Source organism: Musca autumnalis, unplaced genomic scaffold, assembly GCF_047663935.1.
Source record: "Musca autumnalis isolate F117 unplaced genomic scaffold, ASM4766393v1 scaffold_3, whole genome shotgun sequence".
NCBI lineage: Eukaryota > Metazoa > Arthropoda > Insecta > Diptera > Muscidae > Musca > Musca autumnalis.
Window position 1 is genome coordinate 12,503,815 of NW_027411866.1, and position 19,021 is coordinate 12,522,835.

Sequence of the window (19,021 nt, forward strand, 5' to 3'; positions counted from 1 at the left end):
AAAATTAGTTTTTTCTTTGAATCTAATACATAAGACTAAAATGCAAGCTCTTGCAAAATGTCAAGCTTCTACGTTAAAAAATAACGATCCTATTCAAGAAAAGGCATTTCGGAAAATGGGATAACATTGCAGATTTTGTTGTAATGACGAATTCCAAAAACAAGCGTTTCCGCGGTTTTGGTTTCATTACTTTCTCCCATTCGTATATGTTTGATAATATTTCAAATACTCGCCTTCATAAGATTAATATTCCACAAAACAATTTTTCATTTTATAACACTTTTTGCTTCTCCTGTAAAATTATTATTTTATTAGTTACGACTTTTGGCATTTATGGTGACGATATGTACATATGTATACAGCTACACAAACAATTCAAATATAGATTTTTATTCTCCTTTGTATGGGAAAATCAGCAGCAGCTAGCAAATCGTAAACAAATCTTATTGGAAAATAAACATATGTCCACGTTGTTGGTGAAGAAAAATCCATAGATGTACATGAATGAATGAAAGAAATGTTGTTAAAATTTGTTTATATCAAATTTGATTTTGAAAGTTCCAATTAATTTGACAATATTAAAAACTACAACCGAAAATCTCAAATGTTCATTTATTTGCAAATTTGTAATAATTTTTGCGATTTCAGGTGGTAAAATTGTAATGAGCGTGTGATGTCAAGGCTGGTTGAGAACAGTGTTTGATAGCCGATAAAATAACATAAATTTTCTATTGAAAAACTTGTTATCCACATCTTTTTCTATGGAAAATATTGTTATCCGTAACCTTTTCTATGTGAAATATGGTAATCCGTAGCATTTGATATGGAAAATATTGTTTTCCTAACATTTTCTATTGATAATTTTTGCTATGCAACTATTGGTATGGTATATATTGTCACCCCAACCTTTTCTATTTAAGATATTGTTATCCGCAACTCTTTCTATGGAAAATATTGTTATCCGTAACCTTTTCTATGTAAAATATGGTAATCCGTAGCATTTGATATGGAAAATATTGTTATCCTCAACATTTTTTATAGTAGATATTGTTATCCGTAACATTTTGTATGGAAAATATTATTATCCGCAAGCTTTTCTATTTAAAATATTGTTCTCAACAACACTTTCTGTGGAAAATGGTGTTATCCGTAACCTTTTCTATGGAAACTATCTTTATCCGTAAAATTTTCTGTGGAAAATATTGTTATCCGTAACAATTGATATGGATAATTTTGTTATCCACAACATTTTCAATAGTAAATATTGTGATCCACAACACTTTCTATAGAAAATATTGTTATCCGTAAGATTTTCTATTAACAATGTTGTTATTCACAACACCCACTATGGAAAATATTGTTATCCGTAACCTTTTCTATGGAGATTACGGTTATCCGTAAAATTTTCTGTGGAAAATATTGTTATTCGTAATATTTGATATGGAAAATATTGTTATCCACAAAATTTTCAATAGTAAATATTGTTATCCACAACACTTTCTATAGAAAATATTGTTATCCGTAGCATTTTTTATGGAAAATATTGTTATGCGCAAGCTTTTCTATTAAAAATATTGTTATTCACAACACCTTCTATGGAAAATATTGTTATTCACAACACCTTCTATGGAAAATATTGTTATCCGTAACCTTTTCTATGGAAATTATGGTTATCCGTTACATTTGATATGGAAAATATTGTTATCCAACAATTTTCTATAGAAAATATTGTTATCCGCAACATACGGTATGGAAAATATTGTTACCCGTAACCTTTTCTATTTAAAATGTTGTTATCCGCAACACTTTCTATGGAAAATATTGTTACTTGTAACCTTTTCTATGGAAAATATTGTTATCCGTAGCCTTTTCTATAGAAAATATGGTTATCCGTAAAATTATCTGTGAAAAATAACGTTATCCGTAACATTTGCTATGGAAAATATTGTTATCAGTAACATTTGACAAGGAAAATATTGTTGTCCACAACATTTTCTATACTAAATATTGTTATCTACAACACTTTTTTATAGAAAATATTGTTATTTGGTATGAAAAATATTGCTATCCCTAACCTTTTTTGTTTAAAATATTGTTACCCATAAAACTTTCTATGGAAAATATTGTTATCCGTAACCTTTTCTATGGAAAATATTGTTGTCCGTAAGCTTTTCTCTGGAAATTATGGTTATCCGTAATTTTTTTGTGGAAAATTTTTTTATCCACAACATTTTCTATAGAAAATATTGTTATCCACAACATTTTCTATATAACTATTATAGGAACTATTGTTATCCATAACATTTTCTATAGAAAATATTGTTAACCACAACACGTTCTGTGGGAAATGTTCTTATCCAAAACGTTTTCTATCGAAAATATTTTAATCCACAACATTTTTTAGGGAAAATATTTTTATCCATAACATTTTCTATGGAAGGTAAATTTATCCGTAACATTTTCTATGGAAAATATTGTTATGCGTAACATTTTCTATGGAAAATAATTTTATCCGTAACACTTTCTACGGCAAGTATTTTTTCCATAACATTTTCTATGGAAAGTATTTTTATACGTTACATTTTCTATTGAAAATATTGTTATCCACAACTTTTTCTATCAAAAATATTTTTATCCACAACATTTTCTATGGAAAATATTTTTATCCATAACATTTTCTATGGAAAGTATTTTTATCCGTTATATTTTCTATGGAAAATATTGTTATCCGAAACATTTTCTATTGTTATCCACAAGGTTTTTTATGGAAAATATTATTATCCATAACATTTTCTATGGCAGATATTGTTATCCACAACGTTGTCTATGGAACATATTATTTTCCGTAACATTTTCTATGGAAAATATTTTTATCCATAACATTTTCTATGGAAAGTATTTTTATCCGTTATATTTTCTATGGAAAATATTGTTATCCGAAACATTTTCTATGGAAAATATTGTTATCCACAACGTTTATTATGGAAAATATTAATATCCGTAACATTTTCTATGGCAGATATTGTTATCCACAACGTTTTCTATGGAAAGTATTTTTATACGTTACATTTTCTATTGAAAATATTGTTATCCACAACGTTTTCTATCAAAAATATTTTTATCCACAACATTTTCTATGGAAAATATTTTTATCCATAACATTTTCTATGGAAAGTACTTTCATCCGTTATATTTTCTATGGAAGATATTGTTATCCGTAACATTTTCTGTGGAAAATATTGTTATCCACAACGTTTTTTATGGAAAAAATTTTTATCCGTAACATTTTCTATGGCAGATATTGTTATCCACAACGTTTTCTATAGAAAGTATTTTTATACGTTACATTTTCTATTGAAAATATTGTTATCCACAACGATTTCTATCAAATATCTTTTTATCCACAACATTTTCTATGGAAAATATTTTTATCCATAACCTTTTCTATGGAAAGTATTTTTATCCGAAACATTTTCTATTGTTATCCACAAGGTTTTTTATGGAAAATATTATTATCCATAACATTTTCTATGGCAGATATTGTTATCCACAACGTTGTCTATGGAACATATTATTTTCCGTAACATTTTCTATGGAAAATATTTTTATCCATAACATTTTCTATGGAAAGTATTTTTATCCGTTATATTTTCTATGGAAGATATTGTTATCCGTAACATTTTCTGTGGAAAATATTGTTATCCACAACGTTTTTTTTTGGAAAATATTGGTATCCGTAACATTTTCTATGGCAGATATTGTTATCCACAACGTTTTCTATGGAACATATTTTTTTCCGTAACATTTTCTTTGGAAAGTATTTTTATCCATAACATTTTCTATGGAAAGTATTTTTATCCATAACATTTTCTATTGAAAGTATTGTTATCCACAACGTTTTCTATGGAAAATATTGTTTTCCGTAACATTTTCTATGGAAGATATTGTTATACACAACGTTTTCTATAGAAAGTATTTTTATACGTTACATTTTCTATTGAAAATATTGTTATCCACAACGATTTCTATCAAATATCTTTTTATCCACAACATTTTCTATGGAAAATATTTTTATCCATAACCTTTTCTATGGAAAGTGTTTTTATCCGTAATATTTTCTATGAAAAATATTGTTATCCGTAAAATTTTCTATGGAAAATATTGTTATCCACAACGTTTTTTATGGAAAATATTGTTATCCGGAACATTTTCTATGAAAAATATGGTTATCCACAATGTTTTCTATGGAAAATATTGTTTTCCGTAACATTTTCTATGGAAAATATTTTTATCCGTAACGTTTCTAATGGAAAATATTTTTATCTGGAACAATTTCTATTAAAAGTATTTTTATCCATTACATTTTCCATGGAAACTATTTTAATCCGTAACATTTTCTATAGAAAGTATTGTTATCCGTTACATTTTCTATGGAAAATATTGTTATCCACAACGTTTTCTATCGAAAATATTATAATCCACAACATTTTCTATGGAAAATATTTTTATCCATAACATTTTCTATGGAAAATATTGTTATCTGTAAAATTTTCTATGGAAAATATTTTTATCCGTAACATTTTCTATGGAATGTATTTTTATCCGTAACATTTTCTATGGAAAATACTTTTATCCGTAAAATTTTCTATGGAAAATATTTTTATCCGTAACATTTTCTATAGAAAGTATTTTTATCCGTAACATTTTCTATGAAAAATACTTTTATCCGTAACATTTTCTATGGATAATACTTTTATCCGTATCATTTTCTATGGAAAGTATTTTTATCCGTTACATTTTCTATGGAAATATTTTTATCCGTTGCTTTTTCTATGGAAAGTATTTTTATCCGTTACGTTTTCTATGGAAAATATTTTTATCCGTAACATTTTCTCTGGAAAGTATTTTTATCCGTTACATTTTCCATGGAAAATATTTTTATCCGTAACATTTTTGTATAGAAAATATTGTTATCCGTAACAATTTCTATGAAAAATATTGTTAACCGAAAATTTTTCTATGGAAAATATTTTTATCCGTAAAATTATCTATGGAAAGTATTTTTATCCGTAACATTTTCTATGGAAAATATTTTTATCCGTAGCATTCTCTATGGATAATATTTTTATCCGTATCAGTTTCTATGGAAAGTATTTTTATCCGTAACATTTTCTATGGAAAATAATTTTATCCATAACATTTTCTATGGAAAGTATTTTTATCAGTTACGTTTTCTATGGAAAATATTTTTATCCGTAACATTTTCTATGGAAATATTTTTATCCGTTGCTTTTTCTATGGAAAGTATTTTTATCCGTTACGTTTTCTATGGAAAATATTTTTATCCGTAACATTTTCTCTGGAAAGTATTTTTATCCGTTACATTTTCTATGGAAAATATTGTTATCCACAACGTTTTCTATGGAGAATATTGTTATCCACAACGTTTTCAATTAAAGACATTGTTATCCGTTACATTTTCTATGGAAAATATTGTTATCCACAACGATTCCTATGGAAATTATTGTTATCCGTAACATTTTCTATGGAAAATAATTTTATACATAAAATTTTCTATGGAAAGTATTTTTATCCGTTACGTTTTTTATGAAAATATTTCTATCCGTTACTTTTTCTATGGAAAATTTGATATTCACAACGTTTTCTATGGAAAATATTACATTTCCTATGGAAAATATTTTTATCCGTATCGTTTTATATGGAAAGTACATTACATTACATTTTCTCTAGAAAATATTGTTATTCGTAAAATTTTCTATGGAAAATATTTTTATCCACAACATTTTCTATGGAAAATATTGTTATCCGTAACATTTTCTATGGAAAATATTTTTATCCGTAACATTTTTGTATAGAAAATATTGTTATCCACAAAGTTGTTTAACGTTCTTGTTATTCGCACATATCTTCTAATCTTCTTGAAAATCTTTAGATTCAACCTACTGTGCCTCTACGTTTTGATGGATAACTGACATGGGTGGGTAGGTGTTGTTTTGCACCAACAACAACTCACCTGCTGTATGTAGCTGTCGCACAGCGACAACAATGGTTGCTACAAACAAAGCTGATGTGTCTAAGGTCAAATATGTTAGCACTGCATTAGTGGGCCATGATGGAGGTAAATGCCGCCACACCACCGATGGCGTTATGGCGAACACACGCAAAAACCCCAGCCAAACGCACACAGATACTTATTTTCATAAATACGTCCATGAAAGAAATAAATTACACACAAATACGATAAGTCTCCCGTAAGAATATCCACCTGGCATTACAACACAAGGTGGGTAGTAGTATTTAACAGCTGAGTCAGGCAACCACTAGTCAGTCAGTAGCCCCGTAGTAATTTAAAACTGTGGTAGTAGTAATCCTTGCAAGCTTAAGTATGTGTTTGCTTATTCTTCTCCTTCTTCTGCATAATATTGTTGTTGCTGTTGTTTTTTTGCAAACACATAACAATGCTAAGTCCCTTCGTTTGGGTCTGTATATAAGTATATATGTGTGTGTGTGCGTGTGCTTAGCAGACTAGTAGTCGGCTTTAATAAAAATTCTCTGAGCGTAAGGGACAATTCAAGAAAGCAGAAAAGGCAGCTGCACAAAAAGGTTATTTAAAAGAAATAAACCAAGACTTTTGCTTTTATCACAGTTACCCATCTCTTCCTCCCTCCATGTCTTCCTTCCTTGGATTTTAATGAGATTTCCCATCAAAAAGAGAATGACCTCCATATTTGATTTTTATTACTTTTTGGGTGGCAGAAGAAGAAGAAAACAAAGACACTGAAACAGGGAATAGCAAAATACACACCAACCAACCACAACAACAACAAAATATACAAATAATACCAAACATCCATCATTAAATCAAAAAACAGAAGCAGTCAGACCAGAAGCGATGGTTGTGGTTCAAATGTGACTGCATGATTCTGACATTGTCCTCCTAGCGTGAAATTTTGGTAAGAATGTGACAAAACGAATTCACGTGTCCACAAAGGCAATTATCCTTAAACGGGGTTTTTACTTGCCATGGTAATAATAAAATTGACTGTTCTTAGGGAATTTACTTTTATGTCATGCAAAAAAGTGGGAGATTAGGAGAAGTATACTATGTTGGATATGTAAATGGTAAATAAAATCCAAAAGATCCCTTAAAGGGGCAAATCCTGTACCTAATTTGCATTAAATTAATTGGTAGATACAACATCCTTTGAACTGTCATCAATTTTAGGGATACATAAAATCGATTTCGGTTAATCGATTAATCGCTTATTAGCCGTAAAATTTCTAAAAGTCGACTATTGAGTGTGCGAAAACCGAATAATCGATTACTCTTAATCGACTTTCGAAAGACGGAGTCAACTATTATTCGTAGTCGACCATTGGTCGTAGTCTATTATTATTCGCAGTCCACTATTAATCCGACACAGGGCTTTTTGTCCAATATCTAAAATAAGGACCCACGAGGGTGAGGAGTTAGTGCAATATCCACCAGTGTCACCTGATCTAATACATGAAGTAGCTTACTATCATTGTCTCCCTGAACAAGCCGCACGAGATCATAATCTCTAAACGCCTGACTTCTCTAAACCATGAAAATATGTATTAAGAGGCGCTTCAGTGAGCTGTCAAATTGATCTCTGAAAGAATATAACGTTAGTACTATAGCTGACGGAGCGTAGAACATCATACTTCATAATATCGCAGGTCCCCCCAAATTCACTATGGTAAAATGACTGACTTGTTGCCACCATGGTGCAATGGTAAGCACCCCTGCCAGTCTGGCATATTGAAAGCCGGACGATTTAATTGATTTTGTGGGCAAGTCTGGCTGGTTGGCAAAGTAACAATCAAAATTCTTGACTTCCAAAATTAGATTCAGTTCCAATAAAGTCTATATCGGCCCATTCCTTTACTCAATGTCAACATTTTTGTGCTTTTATCCAGTTAAAGGCCACATCCCACCATGCTGAACAGAAGCAAGTGTGTTTTGTTATAGACAAACGTCAATAAGTTTTTATAGGCGAGCTGCAAACGAACCTATACATCATCTGAAAGCTATAGGCGATCAAATCAAATCTAAATCAAATGTTTGGTCTAATTTACGATACATGAACTTGTTAGCGTATAAGTAGTGTCGCTACTCATACGCACCCTTAGCACCAAGCAGAATTCCGAATGGAGGCTACATAGAACTCTACAAAGTAAGCGAGAGAAAGGCCAGGAGTCTTTACCGACATGACCAAGGCCATGTTGCCCATATAGAAGACCCAAAGACCACAAACAATTTAAAGTCAAACAGGGAGTCTTCTTATAAAGCCAAACTAACAAATTGTTAATATGGAACGAGCTTCTTGCGAGATACAAGAAGTTTTGGGTCATGGTCTTGACCACGACAAAACTACAGTCGATGAAAATGCCCAAGCAATCCTCGAACTCAATGAACGCAAACAAACAAAACGATTCCCGTACCATTCACACAAAGTCAAAAATTTTTCAGTTTCTCTCAATCGTTTCGCTCTCAAAACAAAATCACAAACTTTTCAATGCAAAAATACGAAAACCGTACCATTACTGAAATGTACTTCGGCTATGCTTTGTCGAGTTGTTTCATTCACCACCGAAACAAAAATAATTTTTGGCAAACATTTGCTGTGCGAAGTGATCATACACACACACACATTTGATTGTTTAACAACCCTATCACCACCACCAAACAAATCATTCATTGAATCGTTCATATGTTTTCAAATTTTTCGTTTTCTATTTGTTGTTGTGGAATTGAGAACTTTTCGCTATTCGTTTTGTTCGCACTCACGAATGTAAACAAAACGAAACTTAACAGCGAGTTCGGTAAACGTGGGTTATGTTTCGTTTTGTATTGTTCCTATGGAAAATACGAAACGAAACCATTGGAAATGTTTCACAAATTATTCTTACGTACTCTGCTTTAAATCCACCAAAGTTTATATCTTTTGTGAGGGAGCTACAGAAGAGAGTTGTCCAGTAGAGTTCATCTATGTTTGAGAGAAATATTACGATGTGGAAAGGTTGGGCCAATGAACGTCAGTTAATATTTTCGATTGTTGGCCATCATAGAACGATTTTTTGAGTTTTCTGTCAGGAAGCATGAACTTGCCCACGCAAATCATTGTAGCGCTGTAAACAGGACCACTGTTCTCGAACAGACTTTAAACAGCGCTTATACAACTAATATTGAACTTTTGTGGGAGAGTTGTCTGATATAGATCTGCGTGGAATTTTATGTACTTTTGAAAGAAACGGACGCACAATTTGAAGTAATGGTGCTCCTCGGTCATTTTAGTCGGTACTGCCAGGGTTTTTAGAGGTTTTATTCTATTATCTTAGATCGTATCTTAGAACGTTAGGGGCCATAGGTGGCTCCTTTAGAGGCCTTCTATTCCATATTAGCATCTTTTGGAGGCATTCTACTCCATAAATTCCTCCTTTAGGGGCCTTTATTCCAGAGAAACCTCCTAAGAAGGCGTACTATTCTATATAAGCCCGCATCGCGGGCCTTCTTTTCTATAGAAGCGTCCCTTGGAGGCGTTTTTTCCATTAAAGCATTCTTTGAAGGCCTTCTATTAGGCCTTCTATATTAGAAGCCTATTTGGAGGCCTTCTTTCCTATAGAACCCTCCTTTGGAGTCTTTCTATTCTAGGCCTTATCTTTTATAGAAGCATGTTTTTGAGGCCTTCTTTTCCATACAAGCCTTCTTTTGAAGCCTTCTATTCTAAAGAAGCCTTTTTTGGAGGCCATTTACTCTATAGAAGCCTCCTTTTAGGCATTCTTTACAATAGAAGCATCTTGGAGGTCTTCTACAAAAAGGTCCCTCCTAGGCCTTATCTTCTATAGACGCTTCCTTGGGATGTTTTCTTTTTTTTAGAAACCTCCTTGAATACCTTCTTTTCTATAGAAGCCTCCTTTAGATACCTTCTTTTCTATAAAAGCATCCTTTGGAGGCATAAAAAAAATTCTATAAAAGTCTCCTTTGGTGACATTCTATTCCATAGATTCTTCCTTGGCAGACCTTTCATTCTATAGTAAGCTATTTTGAACACCTTCTTTCATGTGGAGGCCTCCTTTCGAGGCCTTTTATTCTTTAGAAACCTTCTTTGGAGGACTTATTTTCTATATAAGTCTACTTTGGAAGCCTTCCGTTCAGTAGAAGTTTCCTTTGGAGACCTTATTGAACATAGAAACCTCCTTTGGAGGCCTTTTTCAGATAATAAAAGTCTTCTTTGGAGCCTCCTTTGGATATATACAAGCCCCCTTTGGAGGATTTCTTTTTATAGAAGCTTCCTTTGGAAGCCTTCTCTCTCTCCCTCATTGGAGACCTTCTATTCTATAGCCGTCTTTGTAGGCCTTCTATTCTATAGTAGCCTTCTTTGGAAGTCTTCTGTACTATAGAAGCCTTTTCTTGAGGCATTTAGTTCCATAGAAGCCTCCTTTGGAGGCGTTCTTTTTATAGAAGCCTCTTTTGGGGGAATTTCGTGTTATAGAAGCCTATATTTGAGGTCTTCGTTTGAATAGAAGCCTATTTGGAAGCCTTATATTCTTCTGTTCTATAAAGAGTTCCCTTCTAGGCCTTATCTTCTATAGAAGCTTTCTTTGGAGGTCTTCTTTTCTATAGAAACCTCCTCTGGAGACCTTCTTTCATATCTCCTTTCGAGGTTATCTATTCTTTATAAACCTTCTTTGGAGGTCTACTTTTCTAAAGAAGCCTACTTTGAAGACCTTCTGTACTATGGAATCCGTCTTTTGAGACCTTCTTACATATAGAAGCTTCCTTTGGAGGCCTTCTATTTTATAAAAGCCTTCTTTGGAAGCCTTCTTAAGATATCTTCCATTTTATAGATGAAGAGTCTTCTTTTAAGGCATTTATTCCATGGAAGCCTCTTTTGGATGGCTTCTTTATAGAAGAAGAGACTTCTCCTTTATAGAAGAAGCGTCTTTTTCTTGATGCATTTATTCCATCGAAGCCTCCTTTGGAGGCCTTCATTCCTATAGAAGCCTCTTTTGGAGACCTTTCGTTCTACAGAAGACTATATTAGAGGCCTTCTTTTCAGTAGAAGTTTCTTTGGAGGCTTTATATTCTATAGAAACCTCCCTTCTAAGCCCTATTTTCTGTGAAAGCCTCCTATCCAGGCATTCTATTCCATAGAAGCCTCCTTGGCAGTCCTTTCATTCTATAGAAAGCTCCTTTGGATACCTTTTTTCATATGGATGCCTCTTTTCTAGGCCTTTTATTCTTTAGAAACCTTCTTTGGAGGCCTTATTTTCTATAGAAGTCTACTTTGGAAGCCTTGTGTTCTACAGAAGCCTCTTTGGAGACATTCTTGCACATACAAACCTCATTTGGAGGCTTTCTTTTTTGGGGTCCTCCTTCTTTGGGGGGCCTTCTATTCTAAAGAAACCTTCTTTGAAGGCCTTCTATTCTATAGAAGCCTCCTTTGCGCGTAATTTTTTCTATAGAAGCTTTCTTTGGAAACCCTCTGACCAACTGTTGTAATCACTCTAGCATCCACAATAATTCTGCTAGAACGCTAGAACGGTGCAAACCTGAGCGTCTTTATTCCACAGCCAGGTCAAGTTCGAATGCGGACTATATCGGGCCACATTTTGGTACATAACGGTTCCTCCCGATTTTACGTAGTTAAAGGAAAGCAATTCGACATTTAAAATTTCCTGCAGCTCCGAAACCTTTTCACAAAAAAAATTTCAACGTGGGTCCATGTTTAGGTGTATGTATTTTGAGGATTCTAGCTACATTTTTGAACTGAACTACCCATAATTTGACGTTTGAGGTTACCGTTGGTCACAAAATAACTGCACCGAAAATGTTAACGGTGTGTTCATGTTTTGGTATAGCCCTCATATAATGATACCTCCTGACTTTCGGTACTTTAAGGATTTTAGCTAAATTTGTGAACTGAACTACATACCCGTAATTTGACATTTGAGGTTCCCTGCAGTTACGGAACTTATTTAGCAAAATTTATCAAAGTGCGTCCATGTTTAGATATAGCCCCCCACACAACGGTATTTCTCGATTCTTTGTATTTTGAGGATTTTAGCTACATTTTTTGACCGTATTTTTACATTTGAAGTTTCCAGTGGCCATCAAAAAATAAGTCAACATAGGACCATGTTCCCACTTTTAGGTATTTTAAGGTACTTAGTTTGAAGTTCCCATTTCCGTTGATTTCAAAATATTTCATGGCTGAGGGTATAAAAAGTTCGGACTGGCCGAATTTAACTTAAAGTGTATATACGCGCGTTAGCCTAAAACCTAAGGGTATATGAAGATTTTCCGTCTCTGCAAAAATGGAAAAAGCAGTACCCTGACAAAAAACTTTTTTGTCTGTCATCTGTTGGATGTCAATGTCTTTACAGTTGACAACCGTATATGAATAAATCGGTGTATTCGAAAACAATGCTTAGTACATTGTCAGATCCTTTGGAGAAGGGTAACATGAGTAGTGAGTTTATCAAAGATCTACAACTTTCCCGTTATCATCAATAAAACCGGCGCACAGTGGTTCAGAATCGTTTTTTCCTGGTCAAATTCGGTCTAGCAGTTGCAGAGGAATTTAAGGTCTAAGTTAAGATTTTGAGTTTTTTTTTTCATATTTTGCATCAAAATATGAGTGTTTTTGAGTTTTTCATATGTTCCAATATGTGAAAAAGCTAAAACACCAATAAACAAACCATAAAATAAAAAAAAATGTTTAATTTTTTTTTTTTTCAAAAAAATTAAAAATGTTCAAAAAAGTTTTCGAGAAATAGCTATTTCTATCTCCAGAAATTTGCAAAAATGACGCATTTTTCTAAAATTTGTCAAACATGTTCGTCTTTAGGAGCACGCCACACCCACACCTTTCAATATTTTGAACTAATTTGGTTTCCTTAGTTTCAATATGTGTACTATGGAATCCCATATAGAAACATGTAAGAAAGTATCTGTCAGATGTGCTGATGGAGACACGCCTTCAGCCACTGACAAAAAAAGACAACTAAGCCAAATCAAACACAATAAGTATTCCGTATAAAAAATGTATTGATTTTGTATTAACCAAACTTCTTCATAAAGCACTCGAACTATTAAATCACGTTCAACTAAGTTTGGAAGAATAATAATATAATAATTGTTCCACAATCATCCTAGATGGGACAAGGGAGACTTCTCTTCTCAAGTTTGGAAGAAATTGTTGAAAAAGTTTTAGAGTTATTTTGCACAAGAGCCATTTTAGTATGTGCCGGCAGGGATTTAGAGCTTTTAGGAAATTATCTCCGGAGAAATTGTACCGTTGTAAATGAGGCCGCTAGAACAACCTACTGAAAAAAGAATCAAAACGATGCTAGATGAGCTCTTAAACTTCACTTTTTCTGAATTTTGTATGGGAGGTACCCGATGAAGTGGACCGATATAGTCCATATTTCCAACCTGATACATGACTGGATAAAATAATACGATGTGTTTAGTCTGCACCAATCAAAAACTATTTGCGAGAATTATTTTGCGGATTTGCCATTTTGGTTGGTGCCGTCAGGGTTTCTTGGAGCTTTTAGGCCAATATCTCAGGAAGTATAGACTTTTGCATGAAAAAATTGTACCGTCGTAAAGGGAGCCGCAAGGACAATCTACTGAAAACAAGTACAAAAGTGTTAGTCGGCATTGCCGACAGAGATATACCCTCAGACTATGTGAATTGAAACTTCTTCATCTACGGACAAACCGAATGTATTTAGGGTATTTTCAGAATTTGGGCATTTGAACTTGCCGATAGAAATGTGGATTAGGACTAAAATTCAAAAGTGTTGCGGAGGAGGTACTTGAAGGAATGGACCGACATAGTATATTATTTTGGGAGTCATATCTTTTCGATAGATATCGCGTCCACTAGTCATTTCAGTTGGGTCATCGTACAACTTTTGGACCAGTATGGACTTGCCGAAGGAAAACATAATATCGCTGTAAACAGGACCACAACTAATAGCAGCGGTATACATTTTCAATGGATCTTCAAACAGACCCTAAACTGCACTTAGACACAAACGATGAACTTTTGTGGGGAAGGTATCCTAAGAAGAGAACCGATATAGGACATTTTAGGAGTTAAACTACAATTTTGAAAAAATATTATGACATCCAAAGTTTGAAACAAATTGGTAGCCCCGTTCAAGAGATATCGTGCATATTTTAGCGAAATTTTTTTTAAATATTGGGAGTACCGGAAGTTTGTGAATCGGTATTGCCCATCTTTGAAGGGAAAATAAGTTTGGACAAAATATGACGAAGGCCAAATTTTGAACCAAATCGTTTAACCAGTTCGAGAGTTATCGTGTTCTATAGCCACTACATATGGTGTCATTGGGGTTTTTTTAGACCTCTCGGTCTGTTTTTTCTAAAAGAATGGATTTTCCCCTGAGAAAGTTTTTACCCTCGTAATGGAGGCAGCGAATGCAAGTTGCTTCAACAAACATGGAAGTGATTCGAGAGCACGTTTAAACAGTTCGAGAGTTATCGTGTTCTACAGCCACTACATATGGTGCCATAGGGGTTTTACACACCTCGGTCTGTTTTTTTTTCTAAAATTATGGAGTTGCCCCTGAGGAAGCCTTTACCCTCGTAATGGAGGCAGCAAATCAACTTCAACAAAAATCGAAGTGATTGGAGAGCAGGTCTTAGAGTAAACATATCCGAAATTTTGTGTGGGAGGTACCCGAAGGAGTAGACAATATAGTCCATATTCGAAACCGATCTATATCTTGTAGATATATTAGGATGTGTAAAGTATGGACTAAATCGGTCACTCCCTTCAAAATATTACGAAGACCAAATTTTGGACAGAATCGACAGATCCGTTCGAGAGTTATCTTGCGCTCCAACCACTACACACGGTGTCATAGGGTTTTTTTTGCAATTTTCAGGCTATTTTGTCAGGAAGTATGAACTTTCCCCTGATGAAACTTGTACCGTCGTATGGGGGGCAGTGAAAACAAGTTGTTACAACAAAAATCAAAGCGATTCGAGAGCAGGTCCTAAACTGAACTTTTCCGAAATTTTGTGTGGGAAGTACCCGAAGGAGTCCATATTAAAACTTCATCTAAGCCTGATGGAAATTAAACGATCTGCAAATTATGTATCAAATCGGTTACTCCCTTCAATAGCTATCTCGCGCACAAACTTTCCGAACATTTTTAAACTTTTGTGTGGGAGGTACCCGAAGGAGTGGACCGATATGGCTTATCTTCGAACTTAAACTAAGTTTGAACAAAATATTACGAAGGCCAAATTCTTGACCGAATCGGCAGATCCGTTCGCTCCAACCACTACCCACGGTGTCATAGGTTTTTTTTGCAGCTTTCAGGCTATTTTGCCAGGAAGTATGAACTTGATCCTAATGAAACTTGTACCGTCATATGGTGAGCAGTGAATACAAGTTGTTACAACAAAAATCAAAGCGATTCGAGAGTATGTCCTAAACTGAACTTTTCTGATATTTTGTGTGGGAGGTACCCAAAGGAGAGGACCGGTTGAGTCCATATTAAAAAACTTCATCTAAGTCTGATGGAAACTTCACGATGTGCAAAGTATGGACCACATCGGTTACTCGCTTCAAGAGTTATCATGCGCACAAATTTGCAGAACATTTTCGAACTTTTGTGGGGGAGCTACCGGTAGGAGTGAAACGATATAACCCATCTTCGAACTTAAACTAAGTTTTTCGCCAAAATATTACGAAAGCCAAATTTTGGACCGAATCGGTTGATCCGTTCGAGAGTTATCGTGCACTCCAGCCAGCCAGTCAGACAGACGGACATGGCTAAATCAACTCCAAATTGTGTGAAACGGATTTCGTCCAAACATACTTGGGGTCTAAAACCATTATTCCGATGAGGCACATTTTGTCTGAAAGTGTATATAACCTCGTTAGCATAAATGCTGAGGGTATAAACAATTCAAAATAATCCGAGAAGAGCTCTTAAACTTTACTTGATACGAATTTTGTGTGGTAGGTACCCAAAGGATTGGACCGATATAGTCCATATTCGAACCCGACCTATATCTGGAAGGAAGAGTACGATGTGCAAAGTTTGGACCAAATCAATTGCTCCCTTCAAGAGTTATCGTTCGCACCATTTTACAGAAAAGTTTTGAAATTTTGTGGGGGCGTACCAGAAGGAGTGGACCGATATGGTCCATCTTTGAAATTATTCTAAGTTTGGACAAAATATTACGATACCAAAAAATTTGGTTCGAGTCGGTTGATCCGTTCGAGAGTTATCGTGCGCACCAGCCAGGCGGACAGACAGATTGACGGACATGGCTAAATCGACTCCAAATTGTCTGAAACGAATTTCGTCCAAACATACTTGGGGTCTAAAACCGGTATTTCGATGAGATACATTTTTGGTCGTATCAAAGTGTCTATACCTTTTCTATCCTAAAGTCTGAGGGTATAATAAACCATCGGTGACGACAACAAATTGGGGGTTTGGCCAGGAAAATCAATTCTTGAACCATTGTGCGGAGCTGGCTGGTCTGTCTTCGCCGCGCCATGTTAGCCTTCTCAAGAATTGTAGTCATCTCGACGCCTCTGAAAATTGTGATGAAGGGCACCTGAAAATTGTGATGTTGGCTCGCGGTGTACCGGCGAACTAAAGCTTTGCTTATTGTTGTCTGCTTATTTTCTCTCTATCGACACGTGAGTCGTTTAATTTTTCTTACTTTTTGCTTTGAGGACAATTTCCGTTGGGTTTCATGCTACGCCTGCATAAGTAGCGCCCATGAGTAATATGGAAATTATTACGGCAGATTTTTTATTGCCAACAATTTGCTAATGTCTATGGTCTATTAATGAAAACAAAAATTTAAATGATGTTTTTGTCGGCTATTATTTGTTTGGCAAAAACTGTTTTGGTTCGGTTTTTAATGGATTTCTAAAATGAAAGAATGTTCTTCTTTTGGTTTCGTTTTTAAATAAAAATTAGATTTTTATGGGTTTCTTGTTATTGTTTTGTTGTTAATTTTTTTGTAATAATTAATTTATTGTTTATATACACAGTGGGAACTTTCACAACTCACAAGCTACGAACTTATGCGGAAATCATTCAATTCAAATAGATCTAACACAAATTAAGATCTTTGTAAACAAAGTCATGTGGAGTGATAGAGACAATTTAGTCTCAATAAAGGGTTTTAAATTGAGAAACAAAAACTCTTTGAGGACTACATAGATTTAGCATATAGGTGTAGATGCAGAGAATAAATATGACCACAGGAATTATATTTTGAGAGTGAAATAGGCATTATAATAATAGAAAAAATATATATTGTTACAGAAACCATACATTTTGTGGTTGAAACCATTTGGTGTTGTTGAAATGCATATCGACCCTGAACTAATAGATCGGTGTGTATTTCGACAATACCTGATTTGATCTTTATTTGATGCCTATTTGGTTTGATCTGTCCCGGGGTTATTGGTTGAGGTTCATAGAAGGAAGCAACCACTCCATAATCAATTTTCTATTGGATAATACAATTAACGTCACTACCAGAATCTTAAAAATAAATTTCTACCAATAAAACGGGTGGAAATTTTTTATCTCCCAACAGAGGCAGACCCAATGTCCAGCCACCTTGATAAAGGTTGCCCTGTAAATCATGTGTTTACACTACTTGTATATACCTACATAATTCTTATCCTTGCTGATATTGTTGTTGCTGTTGTTGTTATCAGTTGATAATGATGATGTTGCAGTTATTATGTTTGCTGATGTTGGTGTTGTTGCTGTTTTAATTTTTCTTTTTTTCCACAAACACTTGAGCAGCAGCAGCAAGTTTTTTTTTTTGTGTTCTTTGTATTTTTTTGTGTGTTTCTTATCTTGTTGTTTGTTGGCTGTTGTTGTTGTAGGCGTTTTGTTTTCTATGGCCCTGTTTTTTGTATTCAGGGGGTGTTGGGCGATTTGCTTGTTATGCTTTGGGAGATGATGATGGTGGTGGCTAGGTGGCTGTGTGTTGTAGTTGTTGTTCTAATGGTGTTGAAGTATTTAAAGTGGTGTTCTGCCACTCTTTTTTTCTTTGCGTTTTTTTTACTTCGATTGGTTGCTGTTATCAAATTTTCTTTTTTCGTTGAAAATTCATTGCTTTAATTTCAAATTTCTTCATATTTTCGTTAGAATTTTCATTGGAGATTTGCACACTGCTGCTCTTCCTTTTATACCCGTTTTTTTCTATCTTTGCTACGTTTTTTTTTACTTTTTATGCAATTTTCTTTGCTTTCCTTAATTTCTGTCCATTTTTTTCTTTCCAATTTCACATTCCACTGAGTATTACTTATATGCATATACACATCTTTATATGATATTCACATTTCTTTTATTTTCTGCAGAAAAATTTAATTAAATTTCTTTCTTCTCCTCCTTATTTTTTGTGTGTGTGCAAAAAATGTATTTGTCAATTTTGTGCCGTTCGTTTTTCCGCAATTTTTCCACCACAAATCGTTCGAGTATATGTCACACGGACACTGAGTTAAGATGCCATAGCTCTTTGCTCAGCCCAATGCTGCACAAGTACACAGGCATTGGGTAAAAGCTTTGAGGGGGGACAAAAGAGCTTTAACGAGGCATGTCCATGACAGAGTTGGAAAAAATGGTATGATATTTATATTTTTCATATAAATTAAATTATTAAAACTTATTGAGAAAAATTTGTTATTGTTCTATAAAAAATCAGAATTCAGCAAAGGTCTTCTGTAGAAAAACAAAATTAAACGAACATCCTCTATAGAAAAAAAAAAATTCAGCGAAATTTTTCTATAGAAAAATGCAATTTAGCAAACTTTTGCTATAGAATAATCCAATTCAGCTAATTATTTCTGTCGAAAAATTCAATTCAGCAAACTTTTTCTATAGAAAAAGGCAATTCAGACAAACTTTTCAATGAAAAAATTCAATTCATCAAATTTCTTATAAA

The 19,021-nt window shown here is 33.8% G+C and overlaps 1 protein-coding gene across 20 annotated transcripts in view; it reads right to left on the reverse strand.

The window, feature by feature from the left end:
* The window catches only part of Shal (Potassium voltage-gated channel protein Shal), a 78,261-nt gene extending 59,641 nt beyond the window's left edge, over window positions 1-18,620 (reverse strand). For 5 of the 20 annotated variants that reach the window (XR_012411919.1, XR_012411918.1, XM_073978976.1 and 2 more), the window contains exons 1-2: window positions 18,515-18,574; window positions 17,740-18,431 (exon numbers count right to left, since the gene is read on the reverse strand). The gene's annotated coding sequence lies outside the window, so the exon portion shown is untranslated. Of the gene's footprint in view, window positions 1-6,034; window positions 6,613-6,671; window positions 6,799-17,735 lie in introns of those variants that run through there. The other 15 variants (XR_012411916.1, XR_012411915.1, XM_073978981.1 and 12 more) reach the window with 10 other exon arrangements.
* Between the last annotated feature and the right edge of the window lie 401 nt (window positions 18,621-19,021).